At 40.6% G+C, this 10,025-nt stretch overlaps 1 protein-coding gene across 1 annotated transcript in view; it reads right to left on the bottom strand.

The window, feature by feature from the left end:
- The window catches only part of LOC139380828 (ras-related protein Ral-B-like), a 37,747-nt gene extending 28,753 nt beyond the window's left edge, over positions 1-8,994 (bottom strand). The window contains exon 1 of the mRNA XM_071123917.1: positions 8,833-8,994. The gene's annotated coding sequence lies outside the window, so the exon portion shown is untranslated. The remainder of the gene's footprint in view (positions 1-8,832) is intronic.
- Between the last annotated feature and the right edge of the window lie 1,031 nt (positions 8,995-10,025).

Here is a 10,025-nt window from a genome sequence, read left to right on the forward strand (position 1 = left end):
TTAGCAATGTCTATACTGTATTTCTGATCAACTTGATGTTATTTTAAAAATGGACAAAAAACATGTGCTTTTCTTTCTTTTGAATGGTAGTGTATATCCACATGGCTTCTCTTTGGAGTAATTTGTTGTTATAGTCACCTCCTATGGTGGTTGAACTTTTTCGATCCTGACGCAGGGCAATTAATTAATAGAATGATTTTGTTCTATAAATTGTCTTGCAACTGGCAAAGGTTGATATCTTGACATCTAAAAGTGAATTTATGCTCTCCAAGACGTACGTTCAAGGCGCTGGATGTTTTTCCCAATATTAAATCTTATTACAAGAATACTTTAACATATAAATAATTCCGTTAGTAGTGTAAGTTATACATGACTATCTCATAGGTCCTAGAAGTCTGAGGACATACAAAGTTACATTTCCTTATGGTGCTACAAGATCTACAGGGGAAGCATCCTTTTATGAATGCCAGTTCTCTCTCTGACCACATCTGATTGTGACACTCCAATCTATCCCACACATCCCACTCACTCAGATGCTATGTGGCCATAGTGGCTTGAAATCAAACCATCCCAGTGAGAGCAATGGTGATGGAAACAGACATATCAGCCCCACATCCCACTGACACAGCTGGGGCTCTCATAGCACTGATCAGACTCCAGACCCCTGTCTCTCTGTCTGGACTCCCATAGCAATGAGCAGACTCCAGACCCCTGTCTCTCTGTCTGGACTCCCATAGCAATGAGCAGACTCCAGACCCCTGTCTCTCTGTCTGGACTCCCATAGCAATGAGCAGACTCCAGATCCCTGTCTCTCTGTCTGGGCTCTCATAGCAATGAGCAGACTCCAGACCCCTGTCTCTCTGTCTGGGCTCTCATAGCACTGAGCAGACTCCAGACCCCTGTCTCTCTGTCTGGGCTCTCATAGCACTGAGCAGACTCCAGACCCCTGTCTCTGTCTGTCTGTCTGTCTGTCTGTCTGTCTGCCTGCCTGTCTGTCTGTCTGTCTGTCTGTCTCCCACTACTGCTTTATAACACACTGCTAGTGCAGCTCTGGCACCATAAACCACAGTTCCATTTCCATGATAGAGAGAGGGGCTGCTGGCACTCAACATGACCGGGAGAATGTCACACATCTGCAGTGGCATGTACTGTAATCAGCCTGAGAGGCACTCAAGCACCATCCCCCGGCACAAGCAGGCAGAGAGACATTGATACACAGCCAGAGTCAGTCAAATGGGATTCAGGCCAACTACCTCAATAGAGCACAGGCAGGCACAGAGACACTACCATACAAAGCAGGCACAAAGAGAGACAGTCTAACATACAAATGTGATTGAGGCCTACCTCAACAAAGCACACAGTCAGGGACAGACTGATGGCAGAGGACAGAGGAATGGCTCCCGTGTGGCTCACTTAGTAGAGCATGGCGCTTGCAACACCAGGGTTGTGGGTTCAATTACCATGGTGGACCAGTATGGATATGTATGCACTCACTACTGTATTTCACTCTGGATAACAGCATCTGCTAAATGACTAAAATGTAAAGGTGGGCCTAGGCTATGGGACCATGGGACATTGTTATTTAATTGAGAAATTACAATGTAGCATGGTAGAGCTACAGATAGCCTTGTTTCACAACGATGGATCTGCACCGACCTACTAGTTATTTTGCTTGGTGATAAAATGAAAATAATCACAAAAAGGTTCAACACAGACTCCAAACATTGGATTCCATACCATTTAGGCCTAAGGAGGACACGACTGATTCTTGTTGAAGCCTGTTCCTATGGTAGTGAGCCTATACTTAGACCTAACGTTCTATGTTAGGAGCACTGGCTCAGGGGGACCAGCCAGGGCTTGCTGGGACAAGCAGTAAGAAAACAAGCATTTTGTGAATACATCCCCAGCTTCAGTCAGAGAGATCTACATGGAAGGAAGGAAAGAAAGAAAATGAGAGAGAGAGAGACATAATATGTATTAGAGGTCGACCGATTAATCGGAATGGCCGATTTCAAGTTTTCATAACAATCGGAAATCTGTAATTTTGGACGACGATTTAAAAAAAAAATGTACACCTTTATTTAATCTTTATTTAACTAGGCAAGTCAGTTAAGAACACATTCTTATTTTCAATGACGGCCTAGGAACAGTGGGTTAACTGCCTTGTTCAGGGGCAGAACGTCAGATTTTTACCTTGTCAGCTCAGGGATTCAATCTTGCAACCTTTCTGTTAACTAGTCCAATGTTCTAACCACCTGTCTCAAGAGGAGCCTGCCTGTTACGCGAATGCAGTAAGAAGCCCAGGTAAGTTGCTAGCTAGCATTAAACGTAATCAATCATAATCACTAGTTATAACTACACATGGTTGATGATATTACTAGTGTATCTAGCGTGTCCTGCGTTGCATATAATCGATGCAGTGCGCATTCGCGAAAAAGGACTGTCGTTGCTCCAACGTGTACCTAACCATGAACACCAATGCCTTTCTTAAAATCAATACACAGAAGTATATATTTTTAAACCTGCATATTTAAAAGAAATCCAGGTTAGCAGGCAATATTAACCAGGTGAAATTGTGTCACTTCTCTTGCGTTCATTGCACACAGTCAGGGTATATGCAACCGTTCTCATTGTGAACTAATTTGCCAGAATTTTACGTAATTATGACATAACATTGAAGGTTGTGCAATACAATGTAACAGGAATATTTAGACTGATGGATGCCACCCATTAGATAAAATATGGAACGGTTCCGTATTTCACTGAAAGAATAAACCTCTTGTTTTCGAGATGATAGTTTCCGGATTCTACCATATTAATGACTTAAGGCTCGCATTTCTGTGTGTTATTATGTTATAACTAAGTCTATGATTTGATAGAGCAGTCTGACTGAGCGATGGTAGGCACCAGCAGGCTCATAAGCATTCTTTCAAACAGCACTTTCGTGCATTTTGACAGAAGCTCTGCTGTTTATGACTTCAAGCCTATCAACTCCCGAGATTAGGCTGGTGTAACGATGTGATGTGAAATGGCTAGCGAGTTAGCGGGGTGCGCACTAATAGCGTTTCAAACGTCACTCACTCTGAGACTTGGAGTAGTTGTTCCCCTTGCTCTGCATGGGTAACGATGCTTCGAGGGTGGTTGTTGTCGTTGTGTTCCTGGTTCGAGCCCAGGTAGGAGCGAGGAGAGGTATGGAAGCTATACTGTTACACTGGCAATACTAAAGTGCCTATAAGAACATCCAATAGTCAAAGGTATATGAAATACAAATGGTATAGAGAAATAGTCCTATAATTCCCATAATAACTACAACCTAAAACTTCTTACCTGGGAATATTGAAGACTCATGTTAAAAGGAACCACCAGCTTTCATATGTTCTCATGTTCTGAGCAAGGAACTTAAACATTAGCTTTCTTACATGGCACATATTGCACTTTTACTTTCTTCTCCAACTCTTTGGTTTTGCATTATTTAAACCAAATTGAACATCATTATTTATTTGAGGCTAAATTGATTTTTATTGATGTGTTATATCAAGTTAAAATAAAAGTATTCATTCAGTATTGTTGTAATTGTCATTATTACAAATAAATAAATACAAAAATTAAATTGGCCATCAGCTTTTTTTGGTCCTGCTATAATCGGTTTCAGTGTTGAAAAATCATAAATGGGTCAACCTCTAGTACCAACTAAGACCCAGACCTGGGGTCAATTTATATTTTAAATCATTAAAAACACTGAGTGTTTGCTTTAGTCTACCTGGAGTACCAGGCGGGCGGGGTCTGGTTACATTTTGCCAAGCTCAAGTCCAATCGAGCACAGCTAATGTATTTTGAATTTCAAATATTACTGGCACCCAGGTGTAGATGGTAACCACAGGACCCCTATCTCTCCAGTAGGCACAAGGGGCAGCCAACAGGGCATTAATCACCAGGTCACTAGGAGCTGACACTCCTGCAGAGAGAATATACAGCATTCCCTCCCACCAGAGCAGTAGATGGCGTAATGATTGGTCTCTTTCTGAATCAGTCTCTGAAAAATGGAGCTCATCCCAAGATGTCATAAAATACCTGTACATCGGTGCCAGTATAACCCAACCTTCAATGCCAAGACCATTAGCAGATGGTCTTCTAAATCAGATGACATTACATTCTGAATGACTTTTTAGAAAACAGGCCTCTAGGACCTTAGATGGCTTACCATGAGGTTCCTGGTCTCGAATCGGAGCTAACTGAACCGTGGTTAGGTTAAACTGGAAATAAAGCACCCTGGAGGAAACCTATCGTTTTGGCTCTCCTGCTACTTGTATATCAGATAATAGTCCTCATATTCTTTCTGCTTTAACAGAAAGTAACCATAGGGATTACATTAGAAAGTAACATTCTAAACTAAAGAGCCTCGAGTAGCTCGGAGACAGTGAAAATAAACATCCAGTAACTGAGTTAGTGCCTTGGGGTCCGGGGGAGAGAAGGAATTCAGGGCCAGTTGAGTCCCATTCTCAGGACCTTTCTCCACTTCTTAAAAACAGAGATGCAGCCAGTCCTTCACAAGCAGTCAGCGAAATAAAGCGGCTTCTCTGAGATAGAACAGCAGCAGAATGTCAAGTCCAAATTCTTGACAGTTTCTCTTCTGAAAAAGTAATTCCTTTCTGACAACCATGCCATGCCCAAGGCCATTACGGCAGGGTAGCCTAGTGGTTAGAGTGTTGGACTAGTAACCGAAAGGTTGCAAGTTCAAATCTCCAAGCTGACAAGGTACAAATCTGTCGTTCTGCCCCTGAACTGGCCGTCATTGAAAATAAGAATTTGTTCTTAACTGACTTGCCTAGTTAAATAAAGGTAAAATTACCAATTCACAATCCTTGTCATAAGACATTCATAGTCCTTTAACTGTTTATTCAGGTAGGGACAAACAAACCTAGCACGAACACTCCAGCTATGAGAATGTGAATGCCTTGTCAGACTGGTTGTCTGAAGTTACTCCAAAAGATGTGAATAAAGACTAGACACGACACCTGCTGTAAAAATATGTGTCATCTTGTTAAGAGGACCTAAATGAGGATCTAATAGTGCAGCCTCTACACTCCGCCTTCAAAGACAGATGAATGCTCAGAATGCAACCTTATTTTGGGTGCTTTCTGAAACCTAGAGAACACAAGGAAGGGAAAGCACAAGACGACACCAGCTGTACGAATATACTGAACAAAAATATAAAACGCAACATATAGTCCCATGTTTCATGAGCTGAAATAAAAGATCCCAGAAATGTTCCATATGCATAAAAAGCTTATTTCTCTCAAATGTTGTGCACAAATTTGTTTACATCCCAGTTAGTGAGCATTTCTCATTTGCCAAGATAATCCATCCACCTGACAGGTGTGGCATATCAAGTTGCTGATTAAACATGATCATTACACAGGTGCACCTTCTGCTGGGGACAATAAAAAGCCACTAAAATGTGCAATTTTGTCACACAACACAATGCCACAGATGTCTCTAGTTTTGAGGGAGCGTGCAATTGGCAAAATCATTGAATGTTACATTCAGGCCTGTTTACATATGCAATATCTTGCCAGATACACTTAATTTCATTCATTTCATTTCCTTTCCTTGATTTTGTACTGATTATTTCCTACACTATTATTAGTATTATTATTTTTTCTAGGCAAGTCAATTAAGAACAAATTCTTATTTACAATGACAGCCTACCAGCCAAACCTGGACAAAGCTGGGCCAATTGTGTCCCTATGGGACTCCCAATCACGGCCGGATGTGATGCAGCCTGGATTTGAACCAGGTACTGCAGTGACACCTCTTGCACTGAGATGCAGTGTCTTAGACCACTGCGTTACTCGGGAGCCCAAAGGAGGTGCCTATAAGAAGCTTTTGGGTTTCCACACCAGCGGAACCTTTCCAGTTGAGAAGGTTCCTCAAGGAACCCCTCTGAAAAAGGTATTTGAGGAACCCCTGTGTAAAGATTCATACCGGAAACTTTGTGTGATTGGAGGGATTAAATGTTTTACCTTTTTAATAATATATTGTAGAAGTGGCAGCCTATCATATTTGCGGTGTGGCTTATTGGAGGCGTGGCTTTGAGGTAGTTATTTTTGTTCACCCATTAGCATTAATCCAATTCCCGTTCATCATGTTAAGTTTGTACACTGCTAACTAAAAATGTTCCTTGAATATTTATGCATATTACATATTCTAATATAATATTAATATTGCTGATAACATACAGTAATAGTGGTAAATATTCCATATTTGAGATTTGCATAGGCTCTTGAGGAACTCGTACATCTCTGTTAGCCTCATTGAAGCTACAAAACTGTGTGTTCAAACTTAAGATCTTCTTCTTCTTCGATGAGGTTTAACGGTGGTTGGCATCCGATAAATTAAATGTTGCATTACCACCACCAACTAGACTGGAGTATAACTCCCTTTTACTTGTGATCAATATTGATGTATTATTATTTATCTTTTCACATCTAGGAACCTCCGTCCTACAGACTGCTGTCACATCCACATAAGCTTGACACCTGTAACAACAATGTGTTCGGCACAAAAGCTCGTACAGGATAGGTGAAATAGCCTAACATCCCTTTGTCAGGCAAAGAACCAACATCAAAACTCAAAAGAACAGACATTGACTCTTCTGTTTCACCACTCACGACACCCTGTCTGCGTCGCACCAAACGACGAGCATCACAAACACAGGGAATCTTCCCCTTCAGTCGGCCCGCTTTCACATTTACCACTACCCCAGTAATCCCTCCTTTAAATGGTGCCCTTTTCTTGAGAGGAAAACAAGTCACATCCCGTCCCCATTTGTTTGGCGCAGAGCGCCTGCTCCCTCTGACCAGCAGAAACACAAACAATTATCACAGGACCATTTCGGGTTACCTTCTCTGATTCCACTGCACCGAATATCAACCCTGAAACCAAAAATGGATCAGCTAGCTGAAAGGCAGGGATCCAATTTCTCCAAAATGTCTGTATTTTAAAAGTTACATATCTTGAAAACTTGATTGCTGACAGGAAAGATATATATATATATATATAAATAAATAAATAAATATATAAATAAATAAATAAAGAGAGAGAGAGAGAGTTTTTGGGGTGGAGTATCCTTTAAGGTTGCTGCGCTCCAGAGTCCAATGTGGCACTAGCACATGAGAGAACAGAGGAACATATAACCTAGTAAAAATGGCTGGGTCTTTTCTAGGCTGTATTCCTTCAGGGACCAAATTAAACTAGGACTTTCTCCACTTTGAGCCACAGAGAGCTTCATAGGGAATGTTCCTACTACACAGCTCAGTGTCTTATATTACCATATCACAGTGTGTGTGTGTGTGTGTGTGTGTGTGTGTGCGTGCCTGCCCCTCTCACACCCTGGTGTGATGTTCCACACCATACGGTCCCTCAGACTGTCATGTCATGTGATAAAGGCACATGTAAAGGTTACACCCAACCCTAACAACAACAGTAACAGCCAGCCACAAAAGAACTGATCAAAACACAACAAAAAAGCAATATTGAAGTAATTTCTAAACTTCCTAAAGTTTACATGACATGTTGTTAAGATGATTGCTAACATAATTAACCATTGAGACCATAAATACTCTGCATCGGTTTCAGTACCAAATTAAAATGCCATTACTTAAAGGGCCTAAGTAGCCTTGCTCTGTTGGCTTGGTGACATATTTTGACCAGGCAGTACACATCATTCTTTTTCAGAGAGCCAAGATACTAAGCCATAATTATTAGGTGTGTCCTAACGTACAGACAAGATGAGCAAAATAGAGTTTTGCTGACTGGTCAGATTTCACGAAACACACAAGCGTGTGAGCTACCTTGGGAGTGTCCACCTCATTAGACATGCGTAAAATCAATGTATGCATGATACAAACCATGTCGGCAGCACAGTGTTTACGTGCATAAGGCAAATAAGGAACAAGCTGTGAAGTGTCCACTTCTACAGATTCTCGGGTAGATGCAGTCAGAGTATTCCTAAATAAATGTTAACAGTGTTTACCTACAGCATGGTCCGTTAAAATCATCCATGGTAGACCCTAGGAGTGATGAATGAAACATTCTATCTGGGGAAGTAATCAGAGGAAGAATTGCCTAACACACTGTTACTGTATCTAATGTATAGCCGAGTTAATAGGCCTACTGCATCTGTTACCGTAGGCTATTTAAAGGAAAAAATATCAGTGACCTCTACAGGATGAAGGCTGTATTGGCCACTGAGAGCGTCACTGGGAAAGCTTCAATCAACATAGACTATGATTAATATGATTTGTTAGTTGAGGTTATTAAAGCAGCTGACTACCAGACCAGAAAATAAACATAAGAAAATATTGCAGTGATAGAGTAGCCTACCCATCAATGATCGTTGTTTAGGCCTTGTTACAAGAGCAAACTGATAGCAATATTGTTCGCTTTAGTCCATAATACCACCGACTGCAACAATGTATCAAAATACAAGGACATACTGACTGTCTCCAAATGACGTCTATTATACTCGTGCCACATATCCGTTACCGCCTGCCTCGAGGAGTGTGCTTTCAGTTGGATCAGTGCAACTGGGAAAGGCCCTACCACTATTTTTAATGGTTGTATTTTCTTCGTTTCAAAGAGCAGTCACAAATACGGACATGTTTTATATAGTCCGTAAATCAAAATATTTGCAGATTTCAATCTAGGCAGATTTTCCTTCCATCCCTCTCACACTGTAAACACAGAGAAGTAACGGCCAAAGCCTATGTCTAAATAAATATTCTGTAATATATATATATATATATATATGAGATATTTATGAAAGCTTACCAAAGCAGGCCTCTCCCCTTTCTTGCTGCTATCTTGATAAGCGCGTTAATGGTGCACACCGAGGCATAGGGCTGCTAAGTACCACTGATTTAACACAGAATGACTAACTGTCCACTACAACACAAAACCCCACCTTCCGGACGTGCACGGAGGAAGAAACCCGACAGGATATGATGTAGAGAGCCTATCGTCGTCAGTAGTTACCACAGTCACAAAGTAATAAACCCTGCCTATTTTCACAATTTATCTTCTTAAAATGTGATTTTAAACCTAACCCTAACCTTAACTACACTGCTAAACTTAAGCCTAACCCTAACCTTAAATTGAGATCAAAAACTTCATTTTAGTTTTCTAGAATTTTTACCACATATCCAATTCTGTGGCTGTGGTAACTATTGGAAACCAGCTCTCAGGCGCTGGCGTTCTCCAAATCCGCCTGTTTCAATACAGTTGGATAAATCAAATCAAAATCAAATCAAATGTCAAGGTTAGAACCGCTTAACTTTATTTTTTTTCACGGTTAATTTGTGTGTTAATGCCTTAACGTTCAGGAAAGTAACACGATCAATATGATTCCCTTCTTTGTCATTTTTGTTAATTGCAAATGTACATGATGATTTTTCTGTCCTCCCTTCCCTAATTACTTGAAGTACGGTTATCTCTGATCGGGCGTGACATGGATGGGTCAAGGCTATGGGTTAAATCTCTCATTTCACCAATCTATCTATTTTATGGAAGTGAGGGTTGTGTTGAAAGCATTTGAATAGTCACACAGCACCCTGTTGTGTGAATATTGATATTAGTTATCTTTTGTGTGTGTATAACTAATTATGCACATATGTTTGTGTGTTCATAAATTATCGGTTATATTTTGTCTGTCTTTCTTTATCGATTACATATGGTAGATGATTGAATAAGATGTGTAGGATGTCTCTGCTGAGATAGTCTAGGCAAGGGCTCTCCAACCCTGTTTCTGGAGAGCTACCCTCCTTTAGGTTTTGAAGGAGAGTTGGAGAGCCCTGGCCTATAAATACAAATACGTTTGTATTATAGTGCCACCTGTTGATAAGAATAGAATAGGATCGAATCTTAGAATAGAATCTTAGAAATAATATTAGAATAGAATAGAATCTTAGAATAGAATAGAGTAGAATAGACTGACATGTCAAAGGAATTTAGACAAAAATGCCGTG

This window comes from Oncorhynchus clarkii, chromosome 22 (assembly GCF_045791955.1).
Source record: "Oncorhynchus clarkii lewisi isolate Uvic-CL-2024 chromosome 22, UVic_Ocla_1.0, whole genome shotgun sequence".
NCBI classification, from domain to species: Eukaryota; Metazoa; Chordata; class Actinopteri; order Salmoniformes; family Salmonidae; genus Oncorhynchus; species Oncorhynchus clarkii.